This window comes from Corvus brachyrhynchos, unplaced genomic scaffold (genome assembly GCF_000691975.1).
Source record: "Corvus brachyrhynchos isolate BGI_N302 unplaced genomic scaffold, ASM69197v1 scaffold10, whole genome shotgun sequence".
NCBI lineage: Eukaryota > Metazoa > Chordata > Aves > Passeriformes > Corvidae > Corvus > Corvus brachyrhynchos.
The window spans coordinates 5,050,108-5,066,714 of record NW_008236180.1 but is presented as its reverse complement, the minus strand read 5'-3'; the positions used below and the strand labels follow the sequence as shown (position 1 = coordinate 5,066,714).

At 45.1% G+C, this 16,607-nt stretch overlaps 1 long non-coding RNA gene across 2 annotated transcripts in view; it reads right to left on the bottom strand.

The window, feature by feature from the left end:
- Window positions 1-5,349, bottom strand: part of LOC108446730 — a 33,064-nt gene extending 27,715 nt beyond the window's left edge. Inside the window, exon 1 of one of the 2 annotated variants that reach the window (XR_001862029.1) lies at window positions 4,766-5,349. This is a non-coding gene — a long non-coding RNA (uncharacterized LOC108446730). The remainder of the gene's footprint in view (window positions 1-4,765) is intronic. The other variant, XR_001862030.1, reaches the window with a different exon arrangement.
- Between the last annotated feature and the right edge of the window lie 11,258 nt (window positions 5,350-16,607).

Sequence of the window (16,607 nt, the reverse complement as noted above, 5' to 3'; positions counted from 1 at the left end):
GATCCTCAGCTGATGGAAGGAAGCCTCTGTCATCTGTTGCAAGGGAGATACAGGGATTTACCCCAGCTGAGGCTTCAGCTCAGTCTGTGGAAATGCTGTTGATGTCAAGTGGCCAGTGGCCACTGACTGGGAAGGAAGTTGGAGCAGGGAGCCTTTGTCTCTTTGGATTTCTTCAGGAAATAATGAAGGAAACACAATAGAATATATCTGTGAGGCCACAATGCTATCAGAGGGGTTGGGTACAAGAAAAACACCTTGAGGTCCACTCTTGTATTCTGGTATTCACTCCGATGTCCTCAGAAGCTGCCACCGGGAGGCTCTGCCCAAGGCCCCAGATGAACTGAAAAATGTTTCTGTGTGGGAAAAAACCCTCTCAGAATGAGTTACGTTGGTTTTTACAAGGAGCCACATGTACTCATAGCCTGATTTAAAGAGAAAAACAACAACAAAAAAACCCCAATTCATTGCTGGCAGAAATGTTTTTGGTCCCAGAAGACAATCTATTGGTAATGTTGCATCTGCAATTAATTTTGAGTGAAACAGAAAGCTCACACACACTCACTGATCTGAATTTGGAAGAACAGACACACTCTGCCATCATGTTCATAATGCTCCCTGCTACTCCCACACCAGGCATTTCAGGGTGCACCAGCTCAACTTTCTTAGTTTCCAGGTGTAGTTTTTTGTAACTGGAAAGTATATGTATCATGCAAAGTCTGTTTTTTTTAATATCTCTGGATTTTAAAATCTCAGTGGTTAAACTAAAAACTATGTTAGAAGTAGAAGGGAAATGTTGAAAGCTGAAAGTGAGAAAAAAAAAAGGAGAAAAATCAGGGTCACCTGGTTACAGTCAGACAAAAGCCACATTTCAAAAAATGTACCCTGTAATTTAGTCAAAATGGAAAGGACAGGAAAAAGGTCAATATTGTTTTAAATGAGACTAACAGCTTCCTTTATGTAATGGGTGAGCTCCAGTGTGTTTCCGGATGATTGGCAATTTAGCTGCTCGGGGGAAAAAAAGGTTAAACTTATCAGCACACAAAAGTGCCAGCAATTTATTTCTGTCACTTTCCTACAAATTAACCTATTTTAAGGCATTCTGAACCTCATCAGCAAGCCCAGGTGTGGCTGGGAATGAGGGTCAGCACCAGGCCCACATGCACGGGGAAAACGTGACAGCAGCTCCGGGAGGTGGCAACCACACAAAGGAGCTCTCGAAGATGAATCCCATGAGGAGAGGGCTTAAATTTTCAGAAAAGGAAATAAATACTCAACACTCTCCCAAATGAGTGAGGTTTGCTCAGCCCGTGCACTCTGTGGAGCCTGAGGTGGGATGCTCTGCATCCCTGTGCACGCTGGAGAGTGGAAGGGATGGATGCTCCAGGGGGATGAGCTTACAGAGTTCTGCTACATCAAAAGACATTTATGGATCTGCATCCTGCCCTGCCCAACCCCTGGCTTTGAAACTCAGAGAAAAAGGGCAAGCAGAGGAAAACACAACTCTAACCCCATCCCTTCACAGACCTTTGCTCACCCAGCTCCAAACCCTGTGCAGCAGGCTGGGGTTTTTAGGCTGTAATCCCTGGAGTCAACACAGACAGAACACCCTCTCGTGCAGCTACAGTACCAGTCTGTCTGTCTGTCTGTCTGTCTCTCTGTGGTGTTGAAGGCAGTTACAGCTTGATGAACAAACATAAAGCTGGGGTCACACCAGTGGTGACAGTCCCAAGAAGAGGGGTGGCACACAGTGTGTGCTTAGGCACGGAATCTTCCCATCACCTCATATTTTTTTTATTGATCAACCTCCATTTATTTTCCCCATGAGGTTGGCTTGGCTCTATTCCACATCTTTGGCTGGTGGGGTGTCAGGGTGTGGATGAAGTGGGACTGAGGAGGAGGTGGGAGAGAGATGGTCAGCAGCAGAGTTTGGTAAAGGATTGTGAGATCCACGGGATGGGAAAGCTGGAGAAATGGCACAGATGGAGGCAGGGAGAGGTCTGAGTAGGAAGGCAGGCTCAAACCCACCTCTGAGAGCCTCCAAAAGGCACAGATTCCCACAGCAGGGAAGGAATAAAAGCAGAAAAGCAGAATTTTTGTTCATTGGTTTATATTAGAGATATGGACTTTCCTAGAGACACCAGCTTAAAGGAGACCTTTAGCAGTAACATTTTCAAACAACAGTTGGTATTTCCTTTCCATGCTGATTACAGCCTTTCTAAAAGCCCAGGACAGGGCCTCCATTCACTTCATGTGCACCAGGGCTGGACAAGGCTCTACCACACAGCTCTCTGCAATTTCAACAGAAAATAGCATAATTAATTTAAACATAATAGCTACAGTTTTGAAGGGGGCCAACATGAAAGTAGTGGATTGAGGCTCCTACACCATTTGTGGCCAGAAGGTTCCACAGTCCAGAGGTGTGGCGGTGCTGCCCTTCATGGAGAGGTGCTCGGAGCTCTGAAATTCCAGGGTTTTTACCTGGTGCAGCTTCTCAAAGGAGACATTAATGGCTTGGATCTAGATCACTGAGCCTCACAGCTGACAATGCTTCTAGCCAAAGCAGTGGCTCTCCCTTTAAAACACACAGGCTAGATAAAGCAGCATCTTTCAATATCTAGATATTTTTTAGTGTTGATTTTAAATACAAGGATGCTTGACTGACTGTGCTACACCGTGACAAAGCTCTTAATGATTGCTCCAGATACATCCACAGGTGAACCTGCCAGTGAGTTAATCAGCAGAAGAGGCTTGACACAGTGGTATTTTGATCTTTGGGATTTCTGTGAGCGCTTATGGGCCTTTTTTTCCTTCTCTGACTACTAAAATCATCATCATCAGCGGGTTTCCTTCATAACCAGATTGCTTTAGAGCTAAATACTGACCAAGAACAAACTGCTGACCTCAAATTACAGCAAAGACAAGAGTCTTGTAAAACTTACAGGAGTATGATTTCAATTCAGACCATTAAAATATTTCAAATACTTCTGCTTGAACCTTATGGCTTCTTTTCTTGAATACCTGAAATACCTGGTTTAACCTGCTGCAGACATCATTATCTTTGCTATTACCTCTTGTGACACAACTTTTACTCTCATAATTACTCCTATAGATGATCAAGAGAAAAAGTGAAAATATGAGTATTTTCAAGCAGTGGAGGGAGCCTTTAAAATTTCTCTTTTATATCTAACTAGTACAACTTAATTATCTTTCAATAGAAGTTGCATTCACAATTGGAATAAAATATGATGTAAGCAGCATCAGGAGGGACGGGCTGTAAATGTCCAGTAAAGTTTTCAGGGTCAGTTACAGTGCCTGGTGTAAGGAGGTGGTAAATACCAGTTTAGGGAGAAAATTAGGAAAGATTAATTTTCTCTTGCTCTTTCCCCCCTCTGGTATGAGACAGTCAGGCAGCAGCTCATGTTACAAAAACATTAACTTCCAGAGGCCTTTAATAACAGCCTTCAATGAACCTAGAAATGCTAAGAGGGACAATTTTGCAGTCTAGGGTGTTTGAATCAGTAGCTTTTCATATCACAGTTGAGGCATAAATAGCCATTGTATCTGCTGAAATTATTTCGATCAACTTATGTATTCACCAAGTGGTGTCACTACCACCGTTCTCCATCGCAGTGCTGGAGGAGCTAAGATTCGAGGAACTTGACAGGATAATTAAGTATGAAAGCAGACTGGATTTAGCAGGACCCCAGTGAGTCAACAATCCCAATTGTTTCATCATCTCGGCTTTGTGCTGTTCATATCTTATCAGATTAGATAACAATCTGGTATAGCTACGAGTTGAATTACCATGTTGAACTGCACAGTTAGACCACATGAAAAACATCAATATACATTTAAATAATCCCATTTTCAAACTCAGATAAGAAATGGCCAACCTCTACAAATCAAAGGCATATCCTCAGGCTAAAATAAAGAGTGGTCTGATTACCTATTCAGTGATATCAAAGTGCGACAATCAAATGCTATCGCCAATATAATGCAGAGGGCCTTATAGCAGAGCAGCAACATGACGGCCTCCTGACAGCAAATTTCAGAGCTAAAATTCACAGGTGGCAAATTTCAAAGGTAAGGAAAGGATGCAGCCAGGTAGCTCCCACAGAGTGGAAATCTTCCAGTGCCTCAGAGCCTCTTCCTCCTCCTCTACATTCCTCCTTGCAGCGCTCACAGGGCTGATGCTCTCAGCCCGCAGTGCAGAAGCTCAGAGGGTCTGCAGGCAGCAGATCCCCCCTTTTCTTACCTTTCCATCACCCTTCCTGGACACAGAGTCTGTTGCCAGCCCACACACAGTTCCTCTTGCCCTGTCTTCCCAAAATGACCCCTGCTCTCCCAGAAGTCCCATTTGAAAGTCCTTTCCATGGGAGAACCCCCACTGCCACCTGCAAATGCAGGTGGCCACATGTGACCACCTGTGAGGTGGCCAGGCCACGGTACCTGTAGGAGCTTGAAATTGTTTCTAATTTGTACTGGGTTGAGAACAAAATTAAGCTTGGAGAAGTTAAGTTTGAGATGAATATGTGGCCCTTTTAATTACAGTCACATTTTCTGCCAGATCCTGACTCCCCATGAAAGCTGAGCGAAACTCTGCATTAAGAACCCTGTTCTTAATTGAGAATGAAAATCGAACTGAATAAAAATTAAACAGCGATCGATTCTCTTTAAGCACCGCCGGTCATTCCCCTTCCTTCCTCCTTTCCCCACCCCTCACACATTATCCTCTGATCTTTTATGCAGCTATTTGCAAACTAACCATTAGTTGTCAGTCTCCAGCCATGCAGAGCCGGCAGCCGGAGGATCCTGCAGCCGCTCCGGGAGAGAGCTGCACCCGTGGAGCCGCCAGCACCCTGGGAGCAGCACGGAGAGCATACACAAGGACAGGTGTGACCCTCCGGAGCAGGGGAACACTGCCATTAAACAAGGATACCTGGAAACAACCGAGGGATGATCCCAAAACAGAGCTCCTCCATTCCGGCTCTGCTCCCAGCACAAACAACCGGCCAATGTGTGACACAAGCTGAGGAGCCGATTCCCAGAGGTGGCGCTGAAATTGTGGCACCTGTCGTGGCACAGGGGTAGAGGGGGTGACGTGGAATGCTGGGAGAGGCTTCTGCCTTTGGAATTTTATCAGTGGATAGCAGAAAGAGCTGGGGGAGGGCAGGGACATTAGCCATTTTTTCACATTTTTGTCCAATTATTTTCAAAGTTTCTTTTGCTGGAAATACTTTTGATCATGACATTCTCAGACAAAACAGTGAAGGAGCACATATTTCCCATAAATTCCCCATGCCTAGAAGTGCTGGACAGGGCTTTGAACAACCTGGTCTAGTCAAAGGTGTCTCTGCCCATGACAGGGGGTTGGAATGAGGTGAGACTTAGGTCCTTTCCAACTCAAACCATTATGGATTCTATGAAAACAGCCCGCTACATTTTATATATTTTCCTAAACTGGAGAACTCCCATCTGGGTTTGCTCAGAAGCTCTTTGGCTGCAGATTAAGTCCTGTAGCAAAGAATATCTGCAAATTTCCAGAGTAAATGGAAGCTGACCTGGCAATGAGCTCCATCCTCATGATGAAATGAGCAGTCTGCAAGTGTGGAGGGTAGTAAGTATGGGCTGTGGATATTCTGGGCACTCATCTTGAAAAAGAGCAGGGTGTACACTAATAGGAAAAGAAAGTGTCGGAGTGGAAATACCTCTGGTGTGCTGATGCTGGATGAAGATGTGTGAATAAACCATAACTTGATCTGTTAAACTGTTATCTGCTCATGGCTTATATACCCTTCAGGACATGGTTCGTCTGACCAGGAGTGGTCAGAGAACAATTTCCCTCAAGGGGCACAGTGTAAGCGTTGAGAATAATTGATTTTTTGAATGGTGGCCAAATTGCAGGGCTGTGTGCATCTCTACTTCATTTTGGGCCAAACAGAGCGTGTTCTGTCCAAAACGAAATATCCAACTCCCAAACCCTTCTTTAAAACAAGATTTCTCCAGAGCTGAAGAGAAAACATGAGTTTGAAATTTGAGTATATAATTTAGGAAATTTCTAACAAAAAATCCTGTTTCAATGTTTCCACCTTTGCTAGTTAAAATGATTTATGAATTCAAGCCCTATTATGGGGCAGTTTTGATTAACGTTGAATCCGATTTTTAGCGACTAAACCATCCCTACAGCACATTCTCTGGGACAGTACTTGCAATGCGATTGAAGAAATACCCCAAATCCAAAATTTGCAATGGCGTTTTGAACCCATCAGCTTTCCAAGGACAGAGGAGGAGGAGTTCAGCCATTGGCTCCACGTAACTCTGAGGATTCCTCTGCCATGCTTCCAGAGCAGATACTTGGAGCTCTGCTTGGCAGTACACGAACTCCCAGCCCTGCGTTCTCATCTCCTTTATGGGTGTTGGCAGCATAAACCAACATTTTTCCTTACAACTTCCCCAGAACCCTTATGTGATGCAGGCCCAATGTCAAGAAATCAGTCAACTCCTCAGTTACAGTTTTCTCTCCCCCAACCTTTCACGGGTGCTCGAAGCGGCAGCCCCGGGAGACGGCGCATCCTCGGAGTCTCACAGCCCGTGTGTTTGGGATGATCTGAAGGGTCTTTTCCAACATAAATGGTTCTGTGATTCTAAGCTGAGGAATGTGGTTGTGCAGCTCGTTCAGACTGTCACAGGTCATCACGTTCCCAGGACTCCTGTGAGCTGAGGTTAGAGAGACATTTCCAAAATAAGGCGCAAAATACCAAGGAGATAATTATGGATGGGAAACAGAGATTTTTTTTCATTTAAAAATGTATTGATATATACATTGACGAGCTAAACTGACAAGCTGTGCTTGAGAAAGGAGTAATTGCGTCTTTAATAATATTAAACCTGACACCTGCCTTGGCCGATAACACGCAGTCCTGACACTATTTAGCTAACAATTGGGACACACAAAAAGAATGAAAGGGAAAACAGTATTAAACTGAATCTGCATTTTAAAGAGCATAAAAATAAAAAGAAAGACTGTTAATTGTCTAACACTTTGCTAACTCAAAAAGGCATGCAATTTAAAAATAGCTTTGCTATTTCACTGAAAGAGGAATTACAATTTCTTCCTGAATCCCATATAGGAGAAAACATATTTAGGATAGGCACAGTGCTCTTAGAAAGAAAACCCCAATGCTAATTTGTATCATAAGCACAATTAGAAGAGATGTCCACCATTTAAAAAAAGAACAGAGAGCTACATAGCTAAAGGATATTATTGCAAAATGATAAACTGTTCAAAGGTAGCAGTAAAAAAGACGGTCTTGTCTTTAGTGGTAAAATGCCATGTTATCTTGTTTAAATGGCATAACTTTGCAAAAGGTGCCACAACATTTCAACCTTTTAAAATGTCATTATTAAAAAATGCATATCACAAATGGCGTCTTTATACACTTCTTTTTTTTTCCCTTTCCCTTTTTCTCTCTCTTTTTTTTTTTTTTTTTAAGGGCTTATGTAGTACTTGCAACTTCAAAGGGAAAAGGAAAGGAAATAGCAAAGATGGTTCAAGGTGATCTTGAGTACTGCCAAATGTAAATAGATTTAGAAGAAAATTTGGCTTTGCCGGGTTTCTTTCCCTCTGTGTGCATGTTCATCTGTGTTTTAAATAAAAACCACATCCATCCTGCCAGCTGTGTGAATATTGTCTCTAGCGCTGGGGGTTTGAGATGGGAGGTCCTGCCTGTGCCGGGCTCTTCCCCATCCTGATTCCAGGGAGAGCTGTGGGATGACCCCGGCTGCGGCACAGTGCTGGGAGCCTCGGCTTATTTATTTATTTCTTGGAAGGGCACCTTAATCATCACCACCATGCTGCTTACTCCTCTCTCTCTCTTTTTTTTTTTTTTATTTGTATTTTACCTTTGCAGTCACACTTGGGTTTCTTCAGGGAAATAAATCTGTGGCTCAGTGTAACAAGAGAAAATTATTTTTTCTCGGTTTGCTGCCTGAGCACAGTGAAACATTTTACGAGCACCTGTTTTTATCAGCAATGGTGGCAAAAAAACAAAGGGAGGAAGAAAAGAGACAGCAAAAATCCCTCATGCAAATGTCAGAGGCTCCCTGTTGAACCAACAGATAGATGACCATGCAGAAATTGTCAGGGATTAACCAAAATCATAGAATCCCAGAATGGTTTGTGTTGGAAATGTTGAAGCTCATCACATTCCAACCCTCTCGCTGTGGGCAGGGATACCTTCCACTAGACCAGGTTGCTTAAAACCTCATCCAACCTGGCCTCAAAGCAAGTTGAGACCATGGCTGGCAGCAGGATTTGCTGTTCTTTATTTCTAGATTTCATCCAGCCAAAGAGTGACCAAAAGCTCAAATGCATCCCTTAAAATAATTTTTTGTGGTGGAAACCCTTCTTCTATTCACCCAGGAGTTCTGCAGCTGGTTTCAGTGGGATCATAACTGTGCTTTGGGTAGGATTAAAATGTAAAAGGGAGGTTGGGACTCCCCCATCCATCGATTTCTAAAGGTTGCTGTGTACAGCTGGAGGGAAGTGTGGAACCGTGAGCTGCCGTTCTTGGTTCTGTGCTGGGCTGGCTGGATAAACTCTGATTTCAGTCCAAGAACCCCAAACCAGGAATTTTGGTATAGTCACATCTGGAATATTCTGCAAATAAGCCATCAACACTTGTATCTAAATGTGAGTGCATGCACACATTCATCTTCCTACAGACACATGTATCTGCACTCACACTTATATACGTATATAAAGATATCCAATCCCCTAATTTATGCTACATAGAAAACCCCACACTGCTCTTACACTGGGAACACAGATGACAATAACTGAACTTGATTTGTGGGGTTTTTTTGCAGTTTTTACATTGCACCTCTGTCAAATAATCAATGACACTGTATATATGCAACAGAAGCATATGCATTTATTTATACATATAGAACATGTTATATCTATACATACAAATGGATTATTTCCAAAGTATTTCTCAAAATTTCGTGACAGTTCATCATATTGAAGGTGCAGTAGTTGGGTTAAAATGACACTGTTGAGCCCCTGGGGTCTTTTTTAATAAATATATTTTTGGCTTCTGCCTTCTGGAAATCTGCACCAGGCTTTGAAACTCCTGAAAAATTGATTTGCTTTTTTATTGCTGCTTAGTCCACACTACAGGCTGGACATATTTTCTTCTTTTAATTGAATCTGCCCATTACACTGCACAAGTGCCAGGACATCAATTTAATATCTAGATTTTTTTGTGAGCTTTCAAACACACACAACCCCCTCTTATTTAATATGGTTGGATGTTTCTATTTCGCTCCTTGGAGTTTTGATTTGTCTATTAGCATTACAGTAGCTGTCCAAGTTGTGTGATATTCCTTGGGAGAAAAAGATATAACCCACTAGAGGAATTTTTTTCTCGCTGCTGCTGCTGCTTTCCCGCTGTAGCTTATCTTCTTAACAAAGACAGGACTACAGTGGGTTTCACAATCTGAGGAAAAGCACTTTAGCTGAGAGATGCACCAATGGGTAAGAACTGAGCGAAGATAAACATCCCCACATCAAGAACACCATGAAAGCGCTCCAGCAAGGAGGGATGTGCAGAGGCTCTCAAGAGCAGCCAGGGAGTCTCTGGCACAAAGCAGGGCTGTGCCCTTCACTGCTGTGATAATCGTGCTGGGGACAAGTGTTCACCTTGCAAAAGTGAAAATCGTGCTTGCAAAAAAAAAAAAAAAAAAAAAAAAAAAAAAAAACCAAGAAAACAAAAAAATCATGCCAAAACAGAAATCTAAAATATCCCCAGGGAGCCCAAAGTGCCTGATCCCAGTTATTGAATGAGGCTGGGGGCAGCAGCTCATGCAGTAAACACAGTGGCAATCAGGAGCATGAGTTTATTATTTAAATGCACAAACAGGTTTCAGCTGGGGTGGAGGCAGTGATTGCACCCCTCATGCCCTCAGGTCCATGAGTAACTTGGACCATCCCAGTGATGGAGAAGGACAGCACCAGGCAGCTGCACATGCTCCGGGCTGACTGAAAGACTTAACCCACACCCATTAACTAAACCTCTTGATTAACTTCTTGGAGAAGGAAGAAATAAGAAGTGTGAGGCAAATGGAGCTTAAGGCACTGTCTGCAATAATTTCCCTTTGTGTAACTGATGTATTTGCTTCCTTGAAAACCTCTTCTGCAGCAAGGATGCAGGAAAGGTGCAAAGCAAGATTTTCATCACTCAGAGTCTGACAGAATCTAAATAATTACTGGGACAAAGTAGATTGGTGCGTACAAATTAAGAGCAGCGCAAACATCTCTAGTGCTCAGAGAGGTTCTAGATGTGTGCTCCTATTCCTGATGCTGCAGCACTGTCCTCATCTCCTGAATCCAATCCTTTACTCACTGCATCATTATTTTGAGGTTTTATCCATCCTCTCTTGAGCAGGAGCAGGACAAGCACTCTGAGAAGCCGCTTTACAGGCTGCACAGTGCCTGGCTCTGTGATTGCTGCCTGGGATTAGGAAAGATAGCCCAATGTCAAGCATTTTTGTTTAAAATACTTTGATTTTGTTCTGCTATCATGCTAAGTAAGTATATTGTACTGGGGTAAAAAGGAAAATGCATCAATACAGCCGGGTCCATGTGTTACTAAGGTGAGGCAGTTGTACAGGGGCACAGTCAGTCGGGATTAAGGAGTTTCCTCTCGTGCATTACTTTGATGTCCCCACTGGATCAGATAAACTCTCAGCTTCACCTAACTGTCAGCTTCCAAACCCAGAACAAAGCAGGGCCTCCACAATCCCAGAGAGAAAAAAAATTGCACTTTAAATGAATCTCAGAAATAAAAACAAATGCCAGAGTTATTCCAATAGGGTTGTATCATGTACCAGTGATATTCCTGGGCAAGGAGGGGCCAGCCCTGGAGCAAGTACTATTCATTATTATTGATGAATATTCTCAGGAGAAACAGAGGATGTTGCTTAATGGCTTGATCTAATATGCCATCAGAGAAGAGGGAAAAAATAGAGTGAAAGATATCCTCAAATGCAAAAGCTGAGGAATCTTCCAAGCTCTGACTGGTCCTTTAATTACCCACGCTGCAAGGGAGGAACACACAAAGAAGAAGATGGCTTCAGTGAAAGTCCTTTGAGAGGAAATCCTTTTACCACTTGTTAAAGCTGCAATAACGTCACCTGGAGGTTAGTTTTTCATTAGGACTTTGAGCCACCGGAACATTTAACACTGACCTGTGCACGTAATTTGCCACATGGTTGGCAAAACTACCTGTGCCAGGTGGGCAGGTGCAGGAAGGAGCTGATATAAATGTGCAAGGAATTATTAGGCTTGTAGAGACAATGAGAAAAAAGTAGGGAAAAAGAGAATGTCAGAAGATGATCTGGCCCTAGCACAGAGCAGGTGTGTGCAGACAAAACCAAGATTGGCCAGGGAAGTTTTAGGGAAAGCAACACCTATGGCCAGCAGACCCGCAGACATGGGTGTGCTGCTCCTCTGCAAAGTTAGACCTTTTATTTTCTAAGTTGTATGGATGACTGGGAGAGCAAAGCTGGATGAGAAGGCACCTTGTGACTGGTCAGGCAGGTTCAGAAGTGCCCAGTGGCAGCTGCTCATCTGCTGTCTGGTCTCCAGAATCACTCAGATGCTGCATCTAGCTGCAAGAGAAACCCTGAGACACCTCCTGCCATGTCCTGTAGGACACTTCCTCAGGATATCTCTGATGGCTGTGTGGACTTGCAAGCTCTGGGAACCAGGAATTCCCCCATCACAGCCTCCCACATCCCCCTTTGTCCTGAGTGGGGACTCAGAAAGTCCCTGCTGGCGATCAGTGGGCTCCTGGTGGCTTTGTGCTGGGCACCAGGGTTGCTCTGCCACCTGTACACAGGCTCCAAGCCCTGCATGCCCTGAAACCTCCCCAGCTGCCTGTGGGGGCCCAAGACCATCCCAGCCAGCTGGCAGGCAAGGAGGGCTGCGAGCAGAGCAGGCAGAGGAACCATTAGGAAAATATCCCTGGCACAAAGCCTGGCAGGCTTGTGGTGCCAGTGCACAGGGAGCTGCAGGAGGAGGGGTGGCACGATGCTGCCTGGACTGTCCCTGGGGCCCAGGTGCCAGCAGAGTCCCCAGTCTCATCCTTAATTTGACTACAAGCTCTGCTTGTTCCCGTGGCAGTGGTGTCCAGGCTCTGGCAGTGCAGCTCCTTGGGCTTCAGGAAGGTTTCTGCACAAGGGCTGTGAGAAGAGACACAGCCACAGGGTTCTGAGGGAGGTGCAGCAGTGGAGCTTGCAGGACTCCAGCCAAGGGAAAGGAATGGGCAAGGAGCTGTCTCCCTGCACTGGGAAATGTAGGGAGACACTGGATTAGCAGTAATTAGCAATACTGAGTGCTGTGAGTTAATGGGCTACAGTGTGACAGCACCCAAACCACCCAGGCTGGGCCATCCCTGACTCTGCAGTTTGGATCTGCCCAGCTCCCACCCCACCAGGCATCCCACTGCTCTGTCAGCAGAAGGGAAAAATCGCTGCCTGATTCTCTCCTTGCTCACAGCTCATCTCCCCCCACTGGTTTTGTTAAATGCAGCACATTTCCAAAGAAGCAGATTTTAATTTCAATAAATTCTGTAAGAAATAGATCAGCGTTAAGGAGGGGAGCAGCCACAGGAAGTGACTTTAACTGCTTGGCTGCAGAATATTAATAGGATAGAATGTTATTAGAATAATTTTTCACCGTTTATTAGAATAATTTTTCATCATGAATAATAAATTAATAGAATAATTTAGTACCACTAGCCCTCTGTTTGAAAGGGTGTTTTATTTAAAAGTAGCTTGAAAAGTGGCATTTGGGGAGGTGGGATGGGGACAGGTCATGCTGTGAAACTGCTTCATGCAGGGACTCACTGCTTGCCTTTATTCCCCTCAGTTTTCCTTCTGGAAAACCCAAGGTGAGTTCCTCACTGCTGATGGCTCTGAGAGGGTCTTGCTTGGGACAGGAGATGGCTGAGGGTTCAATCCCTGGAATCCTGCAGCTCGGACCTCCAGCTATGCATCACCAGACATCCTCTGCTGCTCCACATCCCCGTGGAACGTCCCTTTTTTCTTCCAGCAGCCTGGGAAATGCCCACAATCACTCCCATGTACATTTACCTGGCTTTAACTCCTTGTTTCCCTACCTCACAGTGAGACACTGATGCCCATTGCAGTAGTTTTGTGCAAACCAAGAGGTCTCTCTCTCTCTCTCTCTCTCTCTCTGTGTCTTTTTTTTTTTTTTGTTTGCATCTGTGTGGAAGATAATCATTCCTCGGAAGGCTATTCACACCACAAAAGCACAATGACATTATTCTCTCCCTCTCTCTCTCTTTCTACTGTTTTACTCTACAACTGACAATTAATGTTAGAAAGAACATGAAATGGAGGAGAAATTACAGCAATTTATCAGCCGAAATTATAGGTGTAGACACATGTCAGCAGTGGAAACAGTTTCTATCAAAATTAAAGTATTTAGAGATTTTCCTCAAATTTCAAATTATGCAAATCCCATTTTTGTGATACGCTGGTACTGTAGCTTTAATTGCAGGATTACCAGCAAGCTGCAAACTGCACTTGTAACCAGGATTCAGCTCTTCGGAGAGCAGCTCCCTTCCCTAGCACATCTTATTAATTCAACAAAGTTCCCATGTCTTCAACAAATTAAATATGTTTTGCAGAACAGGCAGCGGTTTTCTCGGTTTCAATCTGTCACGAAGGACCCTGCTGTTTGCAGAGGTTACTCGACAGCTGGATGAACAGACAGGTTTGAGTCCAAACATGGATTCAAATGCATATTTATACATAAAACATATTTATACAACAACATCACAGGAACAGCTTGTGCAGCTGAAGTTGCTACAAGTCCCTTTACCGTGAGGACACCATCAGCAAAGGTGGGGAAGGAATTTGGATTTCACCTTCTTCCTCCAGGTCTTTCTGGATCAGTTAAGGCTGCTCTGTGACCTCAGGAGACCACAGGAGATCCCACAAGGATGGAACTTGCTTTTCCTCTGGCAATAATGGGCATGGCTGGAAAGCCCTGTGCCAGCAAACCTTATACCGTGTGCTCCTGAGAAGCTGTTTGATCACTGCCAGCCTAATTAGAAGACACAATATTCAGGTGTTATTTCTCTTCCTTCCCTCCTTTTATGTTCCTCTGTTGTTGCAAAAGGAGCCGAGGATGAAGCACAGGAGCAGGCAGGAGCTGGGTAAGGCACTGGCATGGCAGAGAGTGCCAGGAGACTGCCGGGCCAAGGAGGGGAGATTCGATGTTCCACACCAGAGCCCGAGACATCCCTTGGCTGTGCTGGGATGGTTGCTGGGTTCCACTCCCAGCATCCACAGAGCCAGGACAAAGCAGAGCAGACGGGAGGAGTACAACACTGGAATCAAGCTGGGGTTTTTTAGGTGGTTTGAAATGATGCTCTTTAATGCAAGAACATTTCAGTGCTGTTCAACACATCAGAGGTAAGAGCCACCATCCTACAGGCACTGGGGCTGAAAATCCTTTCTCAGGCTCAACTGGGCAGTTATGAGGTCTGGCTGTAGATCATCACATGAAATTTGTAGACACCAACAGGACTGTGAGCTCCATATACAGAGGTGTAGAGTTTGTAACTGGTGCAAGCAGCACCAATTTGGGCTGGACTTTTGTGCACTCAGCTTGTTCATCTGCTGACTGACTGGGTGACACGCGGCGACCCTGAAAAAAGTTGGAGATAAACTAGCATTTAGTTTCCCTTTTTTGATTGTTCTGCCAACAACAAGCTAAACTGAGGTTGTTATTTTTAGGACTGTCCTGTGCAGGGCCAGGACTAGAACTTAATTATCCTTGTGTCTCCTTTTCAGCTCAGGATATTCTGTTTCAGTGATAACAAAGTGAAGTAAAAGGTGTGACAAGCATCCGAGGTGCATCAAACATTTCATAGAACCACAGAATGGGTCAGGTTGGAAGGGATCACAGTGGGTCACCTGGTCCAACCTCCCTGCTCAAGCAGGGCCACTTCAGAGCACATTGCACAGGATTGCATCAGATGGTTTTGGGATATCTCCAGTGAGAGAGACTCCACACCCTCTCCGGGCAATGTGTTCAGTGCTCAGTTACTGCACAGGGAAGTTCTTCCTCATATTTAGGTGGAACTTCCTGTGCATCAGTTTCTCCCTGTCGCCTTTATTTCATTTGAGTCACTGTTCCAGTAACAGCCCTTGGTGCTGGGGCTGCGGGTTCTGCCCCCGTCTGTGGCTGTGCTGTCACACCCCCCAGGCCCTGCAGCACCAGGTCACCTCTCAGGTGTGCACTTTGCATGACCATTTGTACTTCTACTACTTTTGAAAACTCCCCCTTCTCTGGCTTCCTACCCACCTCCTCATGGATCACACAGTGACTATCGCACGGTGCTGTCCCAGCCAGGGCCAGTGGTGCTCCCAAACCGAGAGGTTTCGTTTCCTGTTTTTGAACGTGACCAGCCCAAGACACAACCAGATGCCTGGGATCTATTTGCATATGCCAGGCAATGCAAGGCTGCTGACAGCCACTGTATCCAGCTTCAATAACCACGATATGCTCCATCTGCTGACGCCCCAGCATAGCCACAGCGGGGAGCTGTACTGCCAGAGGCACTATCCTGGAACAGCTGAATTGCTGAACAGCTGGGGAAGCATCAAAGGACACTTTTCATACAAGAGCAGGGTTGTTGGCCCCGTTTCTCATCACACACACGGCGTGGAGCACAGGCAGAGGAGCCACTAAGGCAGTGACAGGTTGTAGGGGCAGCCTCTGCGAGTGTTTGTGGCCCCTGCACCCCACACAGCCACAAAGAGAGGCCAGGGAAGTTCATGGGAAAGGAACTATCTAATTTGGAAAAGAGGCTACCTGCAGGCCACCACACCCATTCAGATGGGGGAGCATTTAGCCTTTTTAGGGATCCAGTGGTGATGCTCCCTGGGTACCAATAATCCTCTCTGCTGCTGTTTGTAAGGAGTGGTGAGGTCTGAGCTGAGCACCCAGGATCAGGGAGAGAGGCCAGAGACAGCTCGTCCCTCTGTGCAGGGGCGATGAACCACCCAGGAGGGCTCCCTGGGCAGGCAGCTCCCAGCAGGTTGCAGGATCAGGCTGTTGGGATACACATTTTCCCATGCAGGGAGGAACGGAGATTGCTGAGTAACTGCACAAGGATGGCAGCAGGCACAGGATGGGACAGTGTGAGAGGGGTGATGGGTGATGCCCAGCACAGAGCTCCAGGCTGGGCTTTGGTTGGTGCTACCCTGCTTTTTTTTGGAAAAAGGGAGCGAGAAGACCGAGGTAGGAATGTTGAGTTTTGCATGTTCAGGTAAAAAGACTGATTTTCCTTAGGCTTGGTGTGGGAGCTTGAGGGAAGGCTACAGATAGGTTTTACCTGAAACTGGGAAGGGAAACAGAGAAAGAAAGGGAAAAGGGAAGGGGAAGAGGAAAGGAAAAGAGAGAAAGAGAAAGAGAAAGAGAAAGAGAAAGAGAAAGAGAAAGAGAAAGAGAAAGAGAAAGGGAAGGGAAAAAGAAATAAAAGAACAATCATTGAGAGAAGGGGGAA